General features: G+C 55.8%; 1 long non-coding RNA gene across 1 annotated transcript; it reads right to left on the bottom strand.

The window, feature by feature from the left end:
• Positions 1 to 10068: 10068 nt before the first annotated feature.
• On the bottom strand, positions 10069 to 13322 carry LOC116951448 (uncharacterized). The gene is made up of 2 exons (XR_004404237.2): positions 13150 to 13322; positions 10069 to 12181 (listed from the first exon to the last, which is right to left on the bottom strand). It is a non-coding gene; the product is annotated as an uncharacterized LOC116951448 (long non-coding RNA).
• Between the last annotated feature and the right edge of the window lie 6445 nt (positions 13323 to 19767).

Raw genomic sequence — 19767 nt, 5'->3', positions numbered from 1 at the left:
CACATGCATCCATACACACACTGACGTCCACCGAAGTTGACAATGACACACACTCGCACGCACTGACACACACACACCCCTTACACAGGACGCCACTTACGACCTCATGATTAACACGTAGGTTTAATGACACACCTAATCACGTACAAACACACCCCATACACTTGCGAACACACGCAGACAACCGTGACACAAAACCACACCCCACAAACCTCGCAGCACACACCTATATACCACACACCCCCGACACACAGCGCACACACACACACACAGCGCATACACACCAGAGCCCACACACATACCACAGACAAAGGTCCCCCGTATAGCCTTGCCAAGATGTTGGAGCAAGTGCTGTAAGTGTGCAACTATTAAGGCCGGCACGGCACACGAGGGGATGGATTGGCCAACACCACGCCCGTTCCGCCTTTGTCTCCCCAGTGGCGATTATTTTACACACCGCAAAGCGAAAAAAACGCGTCAGGCCGATGCAATGTCCCCATCAAACAAAGTAGTAGTCGCGGTAGAGTTTGGCGAGGTACGATACACCACTGCTCACGCGCACGCTGAGATGTGCCGGGCCGAATAGCTGAGGGTAAGCCACCACGTTCACCGGAACGTTCCTCGTTCTGTACCGTACCGCTCAGCCGCGCAGCTCAACAAAGTAGCTCGTTATAGTGGAGCGCGTGTTCAGTGTTATAGTGGTGCACGTGTTCAGTGTTGTAGTGGTGCACGTGTTCAGTGTTATAGTGGTGCACGTGTTCAGTGTTATAGTGGTGCACGTGTTCAGTGTTGTAGTGGTGCACGTGTTCAGTGTTATAGTTGTGCACGTGTTCAGTGTTGTAGTGGTGCACGTGTTCAGTGTTATAGTGGTGCGTGTGTTCAGTGTTATGGTGGTGCACGTGTTCAGTGTTATAGTGGAGCGCGTGTTCAGCGTTAGAGCGGCACGCGCGATTCGCGTTGTGCGAGAGACGTTCTCCAATGGAAGAACCGCGTTGCAGCGAAACCGCGTCGCAATGTGAACAGCGCCACGCGCGAAGCGAGGACTCGCGCTGCCGATGTTGTTGGGTTTCTTTTTTAATCGGTAACCGGCTAAACCGGTATCGGTTAGCGGTTACGAAAGTCGGAAACGGCACGGCACCTCCAAGTCACCCGCGTGGTTGGTGGTGGTGTTGCAGCATTTCTCGTCATTTCTCAAAGTTTTTGTAAAAAAATGTAAACGAATTTGAACGTTTTGATTTAAAGCTTTCGTGACTGCAGTAATTCATATTCTTAGTTTTTTCGGTAAAGTCACGTTGAAGAGAAACAACAAAATAATAAAATATATATAAAACAATAAAAAAAATTCTCACGACGTTTCGATCATAACTCAAACGGTCATCTTCAGGTATCTCAAGATGACCGTTTGAGTTATGGTCGAAACGTCGTGAGAATTTTTTATTGTTTTATATATATTTTATTATTTTGTTGTTTCTCTTCAACGTGACTTTACCGAAAAAACTAAAAATTTGAACGTCTTTTTTTTTTGCAAGACATGTTTATTCGAGCGGCAAACCGGTAACCGGTTTTACCGGTTTTTCATGCTTTTTGGGGGGTTATGTAGAAATGGATCTATCAACAACCCTAGGCAGTATATATATATACACACAAGGTTTCCCTCGCTTTGTGTGGGTTCGGTTTGCGCGACTTCGCGCTGTGTATATGCGGCGAACCGACATAGCTAGCCCCCAAAATTCGCTCTACTATGCGGTTTGAACTCGCTCAGATTCACGGCTATGCGGTTCGGACGTGGGACGCTTTGTACTGCGTGTGTATGGGGAGCGGTGGTGCAGCGGTTAGCGCTACGAACCCGGCCAACCGAGTTCGATTCCCGCTCAAGGCCAACACCGGGTGACGATTATCTGAACCGGTCCTGGGCCTCCCCTAGGTCGACTAGGCCTCAAACGCGATGTGTAAACATCGCCAACGGGGAGACAAAGGCGGCCGGGCGTGGTGCTGCCCACCCCACCCCACCCCCCTCGTGTGCCGTGCCGGCCTTCATAGATACTGCTCGTTAACAGCACTTGCCCCTACAGTTTGTTACGGGCCATACGGGGGATCTTCGTCTTAGGTAGCAGCTATGTGTTCTCGTGCGGGTTCGCTTTGTGCGCCCCTCCCCCATTTGTTTTGAAACGCATCCACCACCACCACTGCCGCGACTACCGCGAAGAGCGAGGGACATCCGTACGACTGCACAGCAACTTCGGGCCAATGCACGAGTCACGTGCGGTTGAGAGCCGTAGAGTTGGCACGACTTGCGGACCGGACACGTCGGGGGGATGCTGAGGTTTTTTGCAACTCGTTGCGTGTGACTTGTAGTGGAGAAGTCGCGACCAAAATTATCTATATATGTAAGAAAGGGAAATTTGTGAATGTGTGCGTCTGTTCGAAATGTTTAGCATGCTTCCCAGCATGCAACAAACTTGAAATTTGGCATGTGGGTAGCTTCCAGACTGTACACAATGGAAAAAGTATAAAAATATACTTTTGTATTTTGGGGGGGGTGGAGGGCGAGCGCAATAATGGATATATTTTGCACGGCAAGTGAGCGGTGACGTCACATCTGTGATGTCACCCGCATGCGGCAGCGTCACGCAGTGTGCCTTCTGACGTCACGCAGTGTGCATAGTGACGTCACGCATCCCACCCACCCCCCCCCCCCCCTCCCTGTAGGCCGTGTATTAATCCAAGACAAGAATCCAAGTCTCAGGCGAAGCCGGGTAGTAAAGTTAGTTCATGATGAAGGTTAACCGGTTAACCGCTGCCTGCGTTAATTAGGTAACCGAGTAGAAATTAGTATTCGAATGGGGGGGGGGGGGGGGGCAGGGAGTTAGTAGGTTAGAGCGATGTGATGGTGAGTGGGGCATGGGTGGCGAGGATTGGAGTTTTGGGAAACCCTGGATGGTAGGTTTCTTTACATTCCACACTTGGAAGGAGTTCACACACCTCCGATGAGCGCGGTTGGCCTACGTACGGTGCTAAAAAAAAGTTCAACATAGGGGCCGACCATAAATGACGTCACGCACCTGGGGGGGGGTCAGACATTTGTGACGATATAGACAAACACGTTCTACTTAATTAAATAGACTTTTAAATAAAATGTTTTCTCCTACAACATCAGAGTGCAGCGCCACATTAAATACGCAACTACTACAATGACAATAGTTTAAAGCGATTTGAAGCGTGTTTTATTTGGGGCAGGGGGGGGGCAGAGCTTTGTGACGTCATATTTGAGGGGGGGGGGTCTGACTTTTTGTGACGTCGTGTGACGAGGGGGTGGGGTCAAAAGCTGTCCAAAATCGCGTGACGTCATTTATGGACGGCCCCTGACATACATTCACTCACTCGCCGGTGTCCAGAATCTCAATCTTTATTCGGACTGGAGGAATCCGATTAGCTGTGAAGCTCTTTCCCCCCCCACCCCCACCACCACTCCCTCCCTCCCACCCTCCCACCCACCCACAACTCCTTCCGACAGTGAGTGCCGTCTGCCAGCAAAGTGCAGGGGGAGGGGCGGGCAGCGGTCTGCGGCGCCCGCCTCTACGGATCGTGGCGGGCGCTCGATGCGTGTCCCGGCGTTCTCTGGGCACGTTCACTCGGGCGCGGTGTTGGGGGGGGGAGGGGGGTGACCCACCCACGCCCCCCCCCCATTCCCCCCCCCCCCCCCACGTGGTGAAGCAGCGATGAGCGTGCAGGGTTCGCACTACAACAGCGGCGGTAGGCGAGTTACCTGTCACACGAGTTACCTGCCACACGGGTTACCTGTCACACGAGTTACCTGTCACACGAGTTACCTGTCACACGAGTTACCTGTCACACGGGTTACCTGTCACACGAGTGAGTTACCTGTCACACGGGTTACCTGCCACACGAGTTACCTGCCACACGAGTTACCTGTCACACGAGTTACCTGTCACACGAGTTACCTGTCACACGGGTTACCTGTCACACGAGTTACCTGCCACACGGGTTACCTGTCACACGAGTTACCTGTCACACGAGTTACCTGCCAGACGAGTTACCTGTCACACGAGTTACCTGCCACACGGGTTACCTGCCACACGGGTTACCTGTCACACGAGTTACCTGCCACACGGGTTACCTGTCACACGAGTTACCTGTCACACGAGTTACCTGTCACACGAGTTACCTGTCACACGAGTTACCTGTCACACGAGTTACCTGTCACACGAGTTACCTGTCACACGAGTTACCTGCCACACGAGTTACCTGTCACACGAGTTACCTGCCACACGAGTTACCTGTCACACGAGTTACCTGTCACACGAGTTACCTGTCACACGAGTTACCTGCCACACGAGTTACCTGTCACACGAGTTACCTGTCACACGAGTTACCTGTCACACGAGTTACCTGTCACACGAGTTACCTGCCACACGGGTTACCTGTCACACGAGTTACCTGCCACACGAGTTACCTGTCACACGAGTTACCTGCCACACGAGTTACCTGTCACACGAGTTACCTGTCACACGGGTTACCTGTCACACGAGTTACCTGTCACACGGGTTACCTGTCACACGAGTTACCTGCCACACGAGTTACCTGCCACACGAGTTACCTGTCACACGGGTTACCTGTCACACGAGTTACCTGTCACACGGGTTACCTGCCACACGGGTTACCTGCCACACGAGTTACCTGCCACACGGGTTACCTGTCACACGGGTTACCTGCCACACGGGTTACCTGCCACACGAGTTACCTGCCACACGGGTTACCTGTCACACGAGTTACCTGTCACACGAGTTACCTGTCACACGAGTTACCTGCCACACGAGTTACCTGTCACACGGGTTACCTGTCACACGAGTTACCTGTCACACGAGTTACCTGTCACACGAGTTACCTGTCACACGAGTTACCTGTCACACGAGTTACCTGCCACACGGGTTACCTGTCACACGAGTTACCTGTCACACGAGTTACCTGTCACACGAGTTACCTGCCACACGAGTTACCTGTCACACGAGTTACCTGCCACACGAGTTACCTGTCACACGAGTTACCTGTCACACGAGTTACCTGTCACACGGGTTACCTGTCACACGAGTTACCTGTCACACGAGTTACCTGTCACACGAGTTACCTGTCACACGAGTTACCTGTCACACGGGTTACCTGCCACACGAGTTACCTGTCACACGAGTTACCTGTCACACGAGTTACCTGTCACACGAGTTACCTGTCACACGGGTTACCTGTCACACGAGTTACCTGTCACACGGGTTACCTGTCACACGAGTTACCTGTCACACGAGTTACCTGTCACACGAGTTACCTGTCACACGAGTTACCTGTCACACGAGTTACCTGTCACACGAGTTACCTGTCACACGAGTTACCTGCCACACGAGTTACCTGTCACACGAGTTACCTGTCACACGGGTTACCTGTCACACGGGTTACCTGTCACACGGGTTACCTGTCACACGAGTTACCTGTCACACGAGTTACCTGTCACACGAGTTACCTGTCACACGAGTTACCTGTCACACGAGTTACCTGTCACACGAGTTACCTGTCACACGAGTTACCTGTCACACGAGTTACCTGTCACACGAGTTACCTGTCACACGGGTTACCTGTCACACGAGTTACCTGTCACACGGGTTACCTGTCACACGGGTTACCTGTCACACGAGTTACCTGTCACACGAGTTACCTGTCACACGAGTTACCTGTCACACGAGTTACCTGTCACACGAGTTACCTGTCACACGAGTTACCTGTCACACGAGTTACCTGTCACACGAGTTACCTGTCACACGAGTTACCTGTCACACGAGTTACCTGTCACACGAGTTACCTGTCACACGAGTTACCTGTCACACGAGTTACCTGTCACACGAGTTACCTGTCACACGAGTTACCTGTCACACGGGTTACCTGTCACACGAGTTACCTGTCACACGGGTTACCTGTCACACGGGTTACCTGTCACACGAGTTACCTGTCACACGAGTTACCTGTCACACGAGTTACCTGTCACACGAGTTACCTGTCACACGAGTTACCTGTCACACGAGTTACCTGTCACACGAGTTACCTGTCACACGGGTCCCAGCGCGTCTCATTGGGCGAGTCCATCTGAGTGCTGGTGGGGGGGGTAGTGCTGGTGGGGGGGTAGTGCTGGTGGGGGGGTAGTGGTGGTGGGAGGGGTGCTGGTCGGGAGGGGTAGTGGTGCTGGTGTGGGGGGGTGCTGGTGGGGGGGGTGCTGGTGGGGGGGGTGCTGGTGGGGGGGTAGTGGTGCTGGTGTGGGGGGGGTGCTGGTGGGGGGGGTGCTGGTGGGGGGGGTGCTGGTGGGGGGGTAGTGGTGCTGGTGGTGGGGGGGTGCTGGTGGGGGGGTGCTGGTGGGGGGTAGTGCTGGTGGGGGGGATGTTTTGTGTGTCCGGCAACGTGGGGAACGGTGGGCTCAGTGATTGGCACCACTTGTGAAGCCCGGCCAGCCCGAGTTCGATTCCCGCTCGCGGCCACCATCGACACCAGTGACGATTGTCTAAACCGCACATAGGCCTCCTCTAGGTCGACTCAGCCTCAAACGCATACCCGGTGCGGTGTGGTAAACGTCGCCGCTGGGGTGGGGGGGGAGACAAAGGCGGCCGGGCGTGGCGTTGTGGCCACCCCACTCCCTCGTGCGCCCTGGCGGCCTTCATAGGCGCTGCTCCGCTAACAGCACTTGGCCCAACAGTTTGTCGAGGCTACACGGGGGATCTTTGTCTTGTGTGTGTGTGTGGGGGTAATCGATTCCTACTCACGGCCGCCACCAACCAACACCAGTGACGATTATAATCTACACCGGTCCTGGGCCACCCCCCCCTCCCCCCCCCCTCTAGGTCGACTCGGCCTCAAATAAATACCTGTTGGGTTGTGAAGTGAAGATCAGCACCGGTGAGACAAAGGCGGCCGGGCCTGTACCGTGCACTTGCCCCAGCGAAGTCTGTGGTAGGCTATAGCGGGAGGGGATCTCGTGTGGCTGGGCACAGGTGTTGCATCTGTTGAGTCCCCTCGCCCAACCCAAAGCACCCGCTGGGCCTGTCCCTGTGACCTCGTGCAAGGGGGGGGGGGGGGCTGACCCCTCCGACACTTCACGCGACACGCGCCAGGCAGGGCCCGATCAAGGCACGGTGGGGGTGGGGGGGGCTTTAGGGGCCTCCAGAGATGAAGTGAAAAGTTATTCCATTTGTGAACGCCGAATTTGATTTTGGTAAAGTCACGTAGGCTATGAACTAACCAAAATTAATCACGCGACGTTTCGGGCGGCTCAACACAAGCGTCGCCCTCCCGCGTGGCGCTTTCCCACCTGGTGACGGACGCTTGTGTTGCGCCCGAAACGTCGTGATTGTATTTTATTTTCTCTACCCACGTGACTTTACCGAACGAACCAGAGAGTATGGATTCCCGCGGTCACGCAAGCTTCAAATCAAGGTTGAATTTTGTTTGTTAGCCTTGTAAAAATAAAATTTGATTTTCCTTTAACTTTGTTTTTATTTTTGAAAATATTACTGCGCGGGGGGGGAGGGGGGGGTTGTCTCACAATACCTGGAGCCAGGGGCCTACACAATGTTAATAAGGCCCTGCCTCCAGGTGCACCTAGCCTGGCACAAGCACTGTAGTGACGTCACTGCCCCTTCGTGACCAATGGCGATTGCCGACCGCGACCGATGACAGCGAATATCTGAACCAGTCATGGGCGTCTCCTAGGTCGGCTCAGCCTGGAGCGAGTATTTTGTAGCTGTGTAAACATCGCCACTGGGGAGACAGTGGCAATGTTTTCCCCAGTGGGTGGGTGAGTAGGGTTGCCACCTGTCCCGGTTTCCCCAGTAGGTGGGTTAGTAGGGTTGTCACCTGTCCCGGTTTCCCCCAATGGGTAGGTTAGTAGGGTTGCCACCTGTCCCGGTTCCCCCACTGGGTAGGTTAGTAGGGTTGCCACCTGTCCCGGTTTTGCCCAGTGAGTGGGTGAGTAGGGTTGCCACCTGTCCCGGTTTCCCCCAGTGGGTGTGTTAGTAGGGTTGCCACCTGTCCCGGTTTTCCCCAGTGAGTGGCTTAGTATGGTTGCCACCTGTCCCGGTTTCCCCAGTGGGTAGGTTAATAGGGTTGTCACCTGTTTCCCCCAGTGAGTGGGTTAGTAGGGTTGCCACCTGTCCCGGTTTTCCCCAGTGGGTGTGTTAGTAGGGTTGCCACCTGTCCCGGTTTCCCCCAGTGGGTGTGTTAGTAGGGTTGCCACCTGTCCCGGTTTTCCCCAGTGAGTGGCTTAGTATGGTTGCCACCTGTCCCGGTTTCCCCAGTGGGTAGGTTAATAGGGTTGTCACCTGTTTCCCCCAGTGAGTGGGTTAGTAGGGTTGCCACCTGTCCCGGTTTTCCCCAGTGGGTGTGTTAGTAGGGTTGCCACCTGTCCCGGTTTTCCCCAGTGAGTGGGTTAGTAGGGTTGCCACCTGTCCCGGTTTCCCCAGTGGGTAGGTTAGTAGGATTGTCACCTGTCCCGGTTTCCCCCAGTGAGTGGGTTAGTAGGGTTGCCACCTGTCCCGGTTTTCCCCAGTGGGTGTTAGTAGGGTTGCCACCTGTCCCGGTTTTCCCCAGTGAGTGGGTTAGTAGGGTTGCCACCTGTCCCGGTTTCCCAAGTGGGTGGGTTAGTAGGGTTGCCACCTGTCCCGGTTTCCCCCAGTGAGTGGGTTAGTAGGGTTGCCACCTGTCCCGGTTTCCCCCAGTGGGTGGGTGAGTAGGGTTGCCACCTGTCCCGGTTTCCCCCAGTGGGTGGGTGAGTAGGGTTGCCACCTGTCCCGGTTTCCCCCAGTGGGTGGGTGAGTAGGGTTGCCACCTGTCCCGGTTTCCCCCAGGACCGTCCTCGTGTTGTTGAGGCAGTTGCTGTCCCGTTAGATCTGTCGGTCTCCCCGGGACATTCACACCCCCCCCACCCGCAACTCGGATTGTTTATTATCATCAGTTGCGCAGTGAGAACGGGACAACCCGAGACAACCTGGGACAACCCATTCACTACGCAGCTCTGCACACTCTGCGCGTAACGCGAGACATTCGTCCATGATGCTTGCCCGTGTGTTTCTTTTTTTACATAAAAACTAAAGTATATATATTTTTTTATTGTACCAGGTCAGGGCCCACCGAGCTGCCCGGCTCTCTTTTCAGAAGTCACCTGGCGGTCACAAACGATAGCTTAACGAAGTGGGCTTATCATCAACGTGGACAAATGCTGATTCCGAATGCGGAGGGGAAAACCGGAGGACCCGGAGAAAAATCCACGGGCCCACAGTGACAGAGAGAGAGAGTGAGACACACACACACCTCAAACTCCCAAATATACAGCAGCAAGTGTCAGGGTCGGGATCGAATCCACAAACTCCTGCATATCAGGCGAGATGGTTAACATCTCGTCACCCTTTTTGTACTAGGGGCCGTCCATAAATGACGTCACGCGATTTTGGACGATTTTTGACCCCCCCCCCCCTAGTCACACGGCGTCACGAAAAGTCAGACCCCCCCCCCTCAACTATGACGTCACAAAGCTCTGCCCCCCCAAAAAAATATATAAAACATGCTTCAAATCGCTTTAAGCTATTGTCATTGTAGTGCGTATTTAATGTGGCGCTGCACTCTGATGTTGTAGAAAACATTTTATTAAAAAGTCTATTTAATTAAGTAGAACGTGTTGTCTATATTTATTAAAAGTTGCGCATTTTGATGTGACGTCACATTTCTCAACCCCCCCTCCCCCTAGATGCGTGACGTCATTTATGTACGCCCCCCCCCCCCCAGGTGCAACCCCGAGGTGCTGGCTTTATTTAGTTGGCGTGCAGGTGGTGTGTGCTCAGGTGCCGTCCTCAGGTGACATAGCTCTCAAATGGTGTGGTGAGCAGAGATGGGTGTCGTTAACGCGCGCATTGTGCAGGTGTGTGGCGCAGGTGTGTGGCGCAGGTGTGTGGCGCAGGTGTGTGGCGCAGGTGTGTGCCGCCACACACCTGCGCCACACACCTGCACAATGCACAGAGGCAGGGCAGCGACTGTAAACTTTATTTCAGCAGAAAATGGCAGAATGCAAAATTTAGTCGGACAGACCCAGACTACAACCAGACAGGTCAACAGTCAATCAAGTGCACCTATGACAGCCGGCACGGCACACGAGGAGGTGGGTGGCCAGCACCACGCCCGGCCGCCTTTGTCTCCCCAGTGGTGATGTTTACACACCGCACCAGGTACTCATTTGAGGCTGAGTCGACCTAGGGGGAGGCCCAGGACCAGATCAAACAATCGTTGCCGATGTTAGCCGTGAGCGGGCTTTGAACTCGGGTTGCCGGGTTCATAGCGCTACACGGCCGCTCCCCACACATCGATACAGGCGAATATCCACACAGACCACACCTATTCCCGGCAGACTGACAAACTATGTACAGACACGCCACACAGTTAAGACTCACAGTTATCCAGAGCCAGAATTACACAGACACACAGTGAAGATAGACCCACAGTAAGACAGTCCCACAATTAGACGGACCCACAGTTATCCAGACCCAGAGTTACACAGACACACAGTGAAGATAGACCCACAGTAAGACAGTCCCACAATTAGACGGACCCACAGTTATCCAGACCCAGAGTTACACAGACACACAGTGAAGATAGACCCACAGTAAGACAGTCCCACAATTAGACGGACCCACAGTTATCCAGACCCTGAGTTACACAGACACACAGTGAAGATAGACCCACAGTAAGACAGTCCCACAATTAGACGGACCCACAGTTATCCAGACCCAGAGTTACACAGACACACAGTGAAGATAGACCCACAGTAAGACAGTCCCACAATTAGACGGACCCGCAGTTATCCAGACCCAGAGTTACACAGACACACAGTGAAGATAGACCCACAGTAAGACAGTCCCACAACTAGACGGACCCACAGTTAGACAGACCCAGAGTTACACAGACGCACAGTGAAGATAGACCCACAGTAAGACAGTCCCACAATTAGACGGACCCGCAGTTAGACAGACCCACAGACAAAACCACGTATCGACAGACCCATTACCGCGTTTGGACTCACAGTTGGACACACAGCTCAACAGACACCGACATACCTCAGACATCACCACAGTAGTCAGACAGACCATCAGTCCGAGTCTGTCCGCCATCCGAGAGGAAACGCGTGAGCGACAGCTGATGATGGAATCATTGCGATTGTACATTGGTGTGCGGAATCGCCCCCTAAAGATTATAACCTACGCACAGAATCATAAACATATGGGTCCTGCCACCATCCTAACGCTGGTCACCCCCCAAACCCAACCCCTCACCCCCCACAATCCTAACCCCTAAACTTTTGATCGTTACCTCTGCCCCGAACCCTGACCATAACTCTGCCCCAATCCTAACCCTGAACCTAACCCAACAACTCGACGCTAGGTCGGCTCCCTGAACTACAACCCCAACCCTCGCCCTGTCCGACGATGGCGCACAAATCGATGGCAAATGCCAACCACGTGGGCCCCACGGCGGCTAGGTGATGTTAACTACCTCGCCTGGTATACAAGAGGACATGGGTTAAATCCCGACCCTGACACCTGCTGCTGTATATTTGGAGTTTGCAGTGTATCTCTCTCTCTCTCCCCGTGATCGCCTCCACATTTAGAATCATGCGTTTAGACTATTTGTCTGCTATAAATGTTCACACGATAAGTCACTTCATTAAGCTTCAATTTGTCGCTTCTAAAAAAACGCTGTAAAGCCCAGTGGGCCTTACTTGATAAAATACAAATATTTTAAAAATAGATTCATGGGTCAGTGCACAGGGTCAGGGAGATGAGAGAGGTGTGATTCAGGGTCCAGGGCCCAGGAGATGTGAAGAGTGATTCATGGGTTAGGGCCCAGGAGATGGGTAGAGTGATTCAGGGTCCAGGGTTCAGGAGATGGGTAGAGCGATTCATGGGTCAGGGCCCGGGGTCAGGGAGATGAGGGGAGAGGTGTGATTCAGGGTCCAGGGCCCAGGAGATGGGTAGAGCGATTCATGGGTCAGGGCCCAGGGTGGGTGCCGTCGGATTGGGTGAGGTTGCCCGCTGGTGCCAGGGCGGCCATCATGGCCGTGGCAGAGGTCAACTCGAGGTCAGCGGCGCTGCAACGACAAAGCAGAGGCCCCCGAAATGGTCAGACTCACCCACTCACTCACGGTGAGACTCACCCATTCACCCACTCACTCACGGTGAGACTCGCCCACTCAGTCACGGTGAGACTCACCCACTCACTCACGGCGAGACTCGCCCACTCACCCGCTCACTCACGGTGAGGCTCGCCCACTCACCCGCTCACTCACGGTGAGACTCGCCCACTCACCCGCTCACTCACGGTGAGACTCGCCCACTCACCCCCTCGCTCACGGTGAGACTCGCCCGCCCGCCCGCCCGCCCGCCCGCTCGCTCACGGTGAGACTCGCCCGCTCGCTCCCTCACGGTGAGACTCGCCCGCTCGCTCCCTCACGGTGAGACTCGCCCGCTCGCTCCCTCACGGTGAGACTCGCCCGCTCGCTCCCTCACGGTGAGACTCGCCCGCTCGCTCGCTCCCTCACGGTGAGACTCGCCCGCTCGCTCGCTCCCTCACGGTGAGACTCGCCCGCTCGCTCGCTCCCTCACGGTGAGACTCGCCCGTTCGCTCGCTCCCTCACGGTGAGACTCGCCCGCTCGCTCGCTCCCTCACGGTGAGACTCGCCCGCTCGCTCGCTCCTTCACGGTGAGACTCGCCCGCTCGCTTGCTCCTTCACGGTGAGACTCGCCCGCTCGCTCGCTCCCTCACGGTGAGACTCGCTCGCTCCCTCACGGTGAGACTCGCCCGTTCGCTCGCTCCCTCACGGTGAGACTCGCCCGCTCGCTCGCTCCCTCACGGTGAGACTCGCCCGCTCGCTCGCTCACTCATGGTGAGACTCGCCCACTTGCTCACTCACTCACGGTGAGACTCGCCCACTTGCTCACCTGCTCGCGGTAAACACGTGTGTACCCGGTGCATACCAACGCAGGGCGTGCGGGTGAGTGTGCGGGTGAGTGTGAGTGTGTGCGCACGTGTGCGAGCGTGTGCATGTGGTGTGCGTACCCATGCAGGGCGTCCGTGGCTGCAGATCCACGGCGGGGGACCACGTGAGCGGTGATGCGCGCCGTGAACCCCGCCAGCAGTCCGGGGGGAGCCGCACCCCCTGTCCCCCCCATTGCTTCCGCTGCCCCCGCCGCCCCCGCTGCCCCCCCTGCCCCCGCTGCCCCCGCTGCCCCCGCCGCCCCCGCCGCCCCCGCCGCCCCCGCCGCCCCCGCCTCCTCTTCAGGGGGGGCGGCACCCCAGTGCTCCGTGAGCCCCGGTAGAATCGGGGGCTGCTGGGAGGTCGGGACTAACTCCGACGATTCCAAGGGGGTCCCGTGGTGGCCCGGGGGGGTGGAGGTGGGGGGGGTGAGGGGGGGGTTCTTGTTGAAGAAGAAGCCAAGCCACCAGTTACCGGGGGAATGGCTGGGCAGGGCTGCGCATACACACGCACACACGTGGATACACACGCGTGAACACATACGCGTGTATACACACACGCACACGCGTGTATACACACGCGTGAACACAACAACAACCGACATTCGCCACTAAGTGGCGGTGACGTCACCATGACGCTTGTGCCACATACGCGTGTATACATACATACAGTACATGCATACAGTACATGCATACACGTATGTATACCCAAGTGTACACACAAAGACACCCCATAGTGTGTATTTAACAGAGTGTAGGGGCCGGCCCTGTACACGAGGGGGTGGGTGGCCAGCACCACGCCCTGTGCTGATGTTTATAACAAACTGCACTAGGTACTCATTTAAGGGTCAGCTGACCTAGGGGAGGCCCAGGACCAGTTCACATATTCGCTGTCAATGGTAATGGAATCGAACTCGGCTCGCCCGAGTTCGTAGCGCAGAGCGCTAACCACTGTGCCACACCAATACCAACAGCCGCCATTCGCCACTGAGTGACGGTGACGTCACCACGGTGCCTGTGCCAGGCCAGGTGCACTTGGAGGCCACGTGAAGTGTACAAGGCTCGCTGACAGGAGGTCACGGACCAGACCCAGGTGCCATGGGTTGACCGACTGAGATGGCTGGCAGGCGCACCACCCGTGGTCCTCCACTGTATCAACTCGCTTCGTTTTATCCGCCCGGCGCTTCACTGGTTGTTGTGAGCATCGTTCCTCTGCCCTCCGTTGTTGCAGGAGAGGCGACTGCCTCCAACTGCCCAGCAGCAGCAGCGTCCTTCACGAGCCTCATCCACAGAGGCCGATCTTCACGCCGCTGGCATGGCAAGGCCACCGAGCTCCACATCCTCTTGGACCGCATCAGGTCCATCTCTTATCCAGCCCATGTCGTACCCGTTGAGCCCACTCGATGTGGCCAAACAAAAGCTGCTTGGGCATGCAGTAGCCGAGCTTGTGGGCTACATGACCCAGGCTAATGCAACCTGCCGGAGGAGCTCACTGATGAGAATGTGTCCAGATCTTTCAAGGAATTGTGAGCTACTCACACAAGCCAGCCTGGTTAAACCCACAATGGTTCGCAGGGAGGCCAGCCTCAATGTTTCTAACCAGCACAGATGTTCCATTAGAGGTCCACGTTTCACAAGCATAGAGAAGGGAGGGCATGACTGTGGCTTCGTGCGGAGCGACAGACAAGGAAGCTTCCACACAGCATTTCGCAGCTGATGAAAAGATAACACGCACGTGTACACACATTTGGATCAGGATGATTAACGTGTGTGGTGAGCGTGTGTGTGGTGAGTGTGTGTGGTGAGCGTGTGTGTGTGATGTGCGTGTAGTGAGCGCGTGTGGGTGTGTGGTGAGCGCATGTGTGTGTGTGGTGAGCACGTGTGTGGTGAGTGTATGTGTGTGTGGTGAGTGTGTGTGTAGTCAGTGCGTGTGTGTGTGTGTGTGGTAAGTGTGTGTGGTGAGTGTGTGTGTGGTGAGTGTATGTGTGTGTGGTGAGCGTGTGTGTGTGGTGAGTGTATGTGTGTGTGTGGTGAGCGTGTGTGTGTGTGTGGTAAGCGTGTGTGTAGTAAGCGTGTGTGTGGTGAGCACGTGTGTGTGGTGAGCGTGTGTGTGGCGAGCGTGTGTGGTGAGCGTGTGTGTAGTGAGCGTGTGTGTGTGGTGAGCACGTGTGTGGTGAGCACGTGTGTGGTGAGTGTATGTGTGTGTGGTGAGCGTGCGTGTAGTCAGTGCGTGTGTGTGTGGTAAGCGTGTGTGTAGTCAGTGCGTTTATGTATGTGGTAAGCGTGTGTGTGGTGAGCGTGTGTGTGGTGAGCGCGTGTGTGGTGATCGCGTGTGTGGTGAGCGTGTGTGTGTGGTGAGTGTGTGTGTGGTGAGCGTGTGTGTGTGGTGAGTGTATGTGTGTGTGGTGAGCGTGTGTGTAGTGAGCGTGTGTGTGGTAAGCGTGTGTGTGGTGAGCGTGTGTGTGGTGAGCGTGTGTGTGTGGTGAGCGTGTGTGTGGTGAGCGTGTGTGTGGTGAGCGCGTGTGTGTGGTGAGCGTGTGTGTGTGGTGAGTGTGTGTGTGGTGAGCGTGTGTGTGGTGAGCGTGTGTGTGTGTGGTGAGTGTACTCACCGGGGTGAGGGTGGTGAGGGTGGTGAGGGCCCTCCAGGTGTTCGTTGCTGCTGGTGGAGCCACAAGACGACACGCTGGAAGCGGAACCCAGACGCTCTGCACACAGACAAAAGTCCCCCGTGTAGCCTTAACAAGACTGTTGGGGCAAGTGCTGTTAGCGAGCAGCACCTATGAAGGCCGGCACGGCAAACGAGGGGGTGGGGGCGACACCACGCCCAGCCACCTTTGTCTCCCCAGTGGCGATATTCACACATCGGGTACTCATTTGAGGCCGAGTCGACCCAGGGGAGGCCCAGGATCGGTCCAGATAATCAACATTGGTGTTGGACAGCGCCAAGAATCGAACACGGGACGCTGGGTTCGTAGCGCAGCGCGCTAACCACTACCCTACCGCTCCCCACACGCACACGTACGTACAGACAAAGATCTGCCGGGTAGCCTTTAACAGGCGGTTGGGGCAAGTGCTGTCAATAGTTCCTCTGAAGGCTGGCACGGCTCATGAGCAGGCGGGTGGTCACAACACCACGCCGCCCGGCCACCTTTGTCTCCCCAGTGATGATGTTTACACCCCACACCAGGTCAAGGGCAGTGTAGGGAAGGTAAGGGCAGAGCAGTTGAGTGGAGAAGAGGGCAGGGGAAGGGCTGATGAGGGGAGGTGAGGACAGGGAAGGTGAGTACAGGGCAAGGCAGGTGAGGGCAGGGCAGGTGAGGGCAGGGCAGGTGAGGGCAGGGCAGGTGAGGGCAGGGCAGGTGAGGGCAGGACAGGTGAGGGCAGGGCAGGTGAGGGCAGGACAGGTGAGGGCAGGGCAGGTGAGGGCAGGGCAGGTGAGGGCAGGGCAGGTGAGGGCAGGGCAGGTGAGGGCAGGGCAGGTGAGGGCAGGGCAGGTGAGGGCAGGGCAGGTGAGGGCAGGTGAAGGGAGGTAAGAGTAGGACAGGTGAGGGCAGGGCAGGTGAGGGGCAGGGCAGGCGAGGGGCAGGCCACGCACTCCTGTAGTAGTCATTCTTGGCCACGAGGCTGCCCACGGGGATGGAGGCCATCGTCGCCACTCTCACCGTGCCCCCCTCCCCCCCTCGTCTCCGGCGCCTTCTTCCCCGCGGTCGGCAAACACGCAGAGAGCCTGCGGAGCCCGCACAGAAGGGATGGATTGGGGGGGGGCGAGTGGGGGGGTGAGTGGGGGGGAGTCAGTGGGTGGGGAGGGTGGAGAGGCAGCGATGCAGCGCGGTTGGCATGGGCCCTAGCGCCAGGAATGCGATGGGGCCCGCTGTCAAATAAACCACCACCGCCACCCCCTCGTCATAACGGGGTTGCCACCTGTCCCTGGTTTCCCCCTGGATCGTCCACTTGGTGAGAAGGCAGCTGCCGTCCCGGGGAGGTCTGCCAGGTCTCCCCGGGGACATTGGAAGTCCCGGTTGCTGTCAGTTGCGTAATCATAATCTCTCCCTTTCGCGCACAGACTCACAAAGACCCACAGACTCACGCAGAGATTCACAGTGACCCACAGACTCACAGACTCACGCAGATATTCACAGACTCACGCAGAGATTCACAGAGACCCACAGACTCACGCAGAGATTCACAGACTCACGCAGAGATTCACAGTGATCCACAGAGACCTACAGACTCACGCTGAGATTCACAGAGACGCACAGACTCACAGAAACCCACAGACTCACGCAGAGATTCACAGACTCACGCAGAGATTCACAGACTCACAGAGACCCATAGACTCACGCAGAGACCCACAGACTCAGAGACCCACAGACTCACGCAGAGACCCACAGACTCACAGAGATCCACAGACTCACAGAGACCCACAGACTCACGCAGAGACCCACAGACTCACGCAGAGATTCACAGTGACCCACAGACTCACGCAGAGACACACAGACTCACGCAGAGATTCACAGTGATCCACAGACTCACAGAGACCCACAGACTCACGCAGAGACCCACAGACTCACAGAGATTCACAGACTCACAGAGACCCACAGACACCCACAGACTCACGCAGAGATTCACAGTGATCCACAGACTCACAGAGACCCACAGACTCACAGAGATCCACAGACTCACAGAGACCCACAGACTCACAGAGACCCACAGACTCACAGAGACCCACAGACTCACGCAGAGATTCACAGTGACCCACAGACTCACGCAGAGACACACAGACTCACGCAGAGATTCACAGTGATCCACAGACTCACAGAGACCCACAGACTCACGCAGAGACCCACAGACTCACAGAGATTCACAGACTCACAGAGACCCACAGACACCCACAGACTCACGCAGAGATTCACAGTGATCCACAGACTCACAGAGACCCACAGACTCACAGAGATCCACAGACTCACAGAGACCCACAGACTCACAGAGACCCACAGACTCACAGAGACCCACAGACTCACGCAGAGATTCAGAGAGCCCACAGACTCGCAGAGATCCACGGACTCACAGAGATCCACAGACTCACAGAGACCCACAGACTCACAGAGACCCACAGTCTCACAGAGACCCACAGACTCACGCAGAGATGCACAGTGACCCACAGACTCACGCAGAGACGCACAGACTCGCGCAGAAATTCACAGTGACCCACAGACTCACGCAGAGACCCACAGACTCACAGAGACCCACAGATTCACAGTGACCCACAGACTCACAGAGACCCACAGAGATTCACAGACTCACGCAGAGATTCACAGTGATCCACAGACTCACAGAGACCCATAGACTCACGCAGAGACCCACAGACTCACAGAGACCCAGAGACTCACGCAGAGACCCACAGACTCACAGAGATCCACAGACTCACAGAGACCCACAGACTCACGCAGAGATTCACAGTGACCCACAGACTCACAGAGACCCACAGACTCACGCAGAGACCCACAGACTCACGCAGAGATTCACAGTGACCCTCAGACTCACGCAGAGATTCACAATGACCCACAGACTCAGAGACTCACAGACTCACGCAGAGAATCACAGAGACCGACAGACTCACGCAGAGACCCACAGACTCACAGAGACCCACAGACTCACGCAGAGATTCACAGTGATCCACAGACTCACAGAGACGCACAGACTCACGCAGAGATTCACAGTGATCCACAGACTCACAGAGACCCATAGACTCACGCAGAGACCCACAGACTCAAAGGCCCAGACTCACGCAGAGACCCACAGACTCACAGAGATCCACAGACTCACAGAGACCCACAGACTCACGCAGAGATTCACAGTGACCCACAGACTCACGCAGAGATTCACAATGACCCACAGACTCAGAGACTCACAGACTCACGCAGAGAATCACAGAGACCGACAGACTCACGCAGAGACCCACAGACTCACAGAGACCCACAGACTCACGCAGAGATTCACAGTGATCCACAGACTCACAGAGACCCATAGACTCACGCAGAGACCCACAGACTCAAAGACCCAGACTCACGCAGAGACCCACAGAGACCCACAGACTCACGCAGAGACGCACAGACTCACGCAGAGACGCACCGACTCACGCAGAGACGCACCGACTCACGCAGAGATTCAGTGACCCACAGACTCAGAGACCCACAGACTCACGAAGAGATTCACAGTGACCCACAGACTCACGCAGAGATGCACAGTCTCACGCAGGTACTCGCACATAGACTCACGCAGAGACTAACCCAGAGACTCACCCAGAGACTCAAGCAGAGAGTCATAGACTGACACAGAGGCTCACGCACAGCCTCACACTTAGATTCACGCAGAGACCCAGAGACTCAGGCAGACACTCACCCAGAGACTCGCACAAAGAGACCCACTGACTCACGCAGAGACTCCCACCGAGACTAACATAGAGACCCACTGACTCACATAAACGGAGAGACCCACACAGACTCAGTCATACAGAAACACAGACTCACAGAGACTTACAGATTCACAAAGAAACACACAGACTCACGCAGAGACCAGAGACTTACACAGACAGCCACAAACTCGCACAGAGACCGCAGACCGCGGCCCACAAACTCAACACAGAAACACAAAGACCCACGTAGAGAGAACCATTTCCATGGGGTTCGGGCTCGGGACAAG

The sequence above is a fragment of the Petromyzon marinus genome, chromosome 43 (genome assembly GCF_048934315.1).
Source record: "Petromyzon marinus isolate PM22_M1 ecotype Great Lakes invasive population chromosome 43, UKy_Petmar_22M1.pri1.0, whole genome shotgun sequence".
NCBI lineage: Eukaryota > Metazoa > Chordata > Hyperoartia > Petromyzontiformes > Petromyzontidae > Petromyzon > Petromyzon marinus.
Note: the sequence above shows the minus strand (reverse complement) of the source record. Positions and strands in the feature narration are given on the sequence as shown.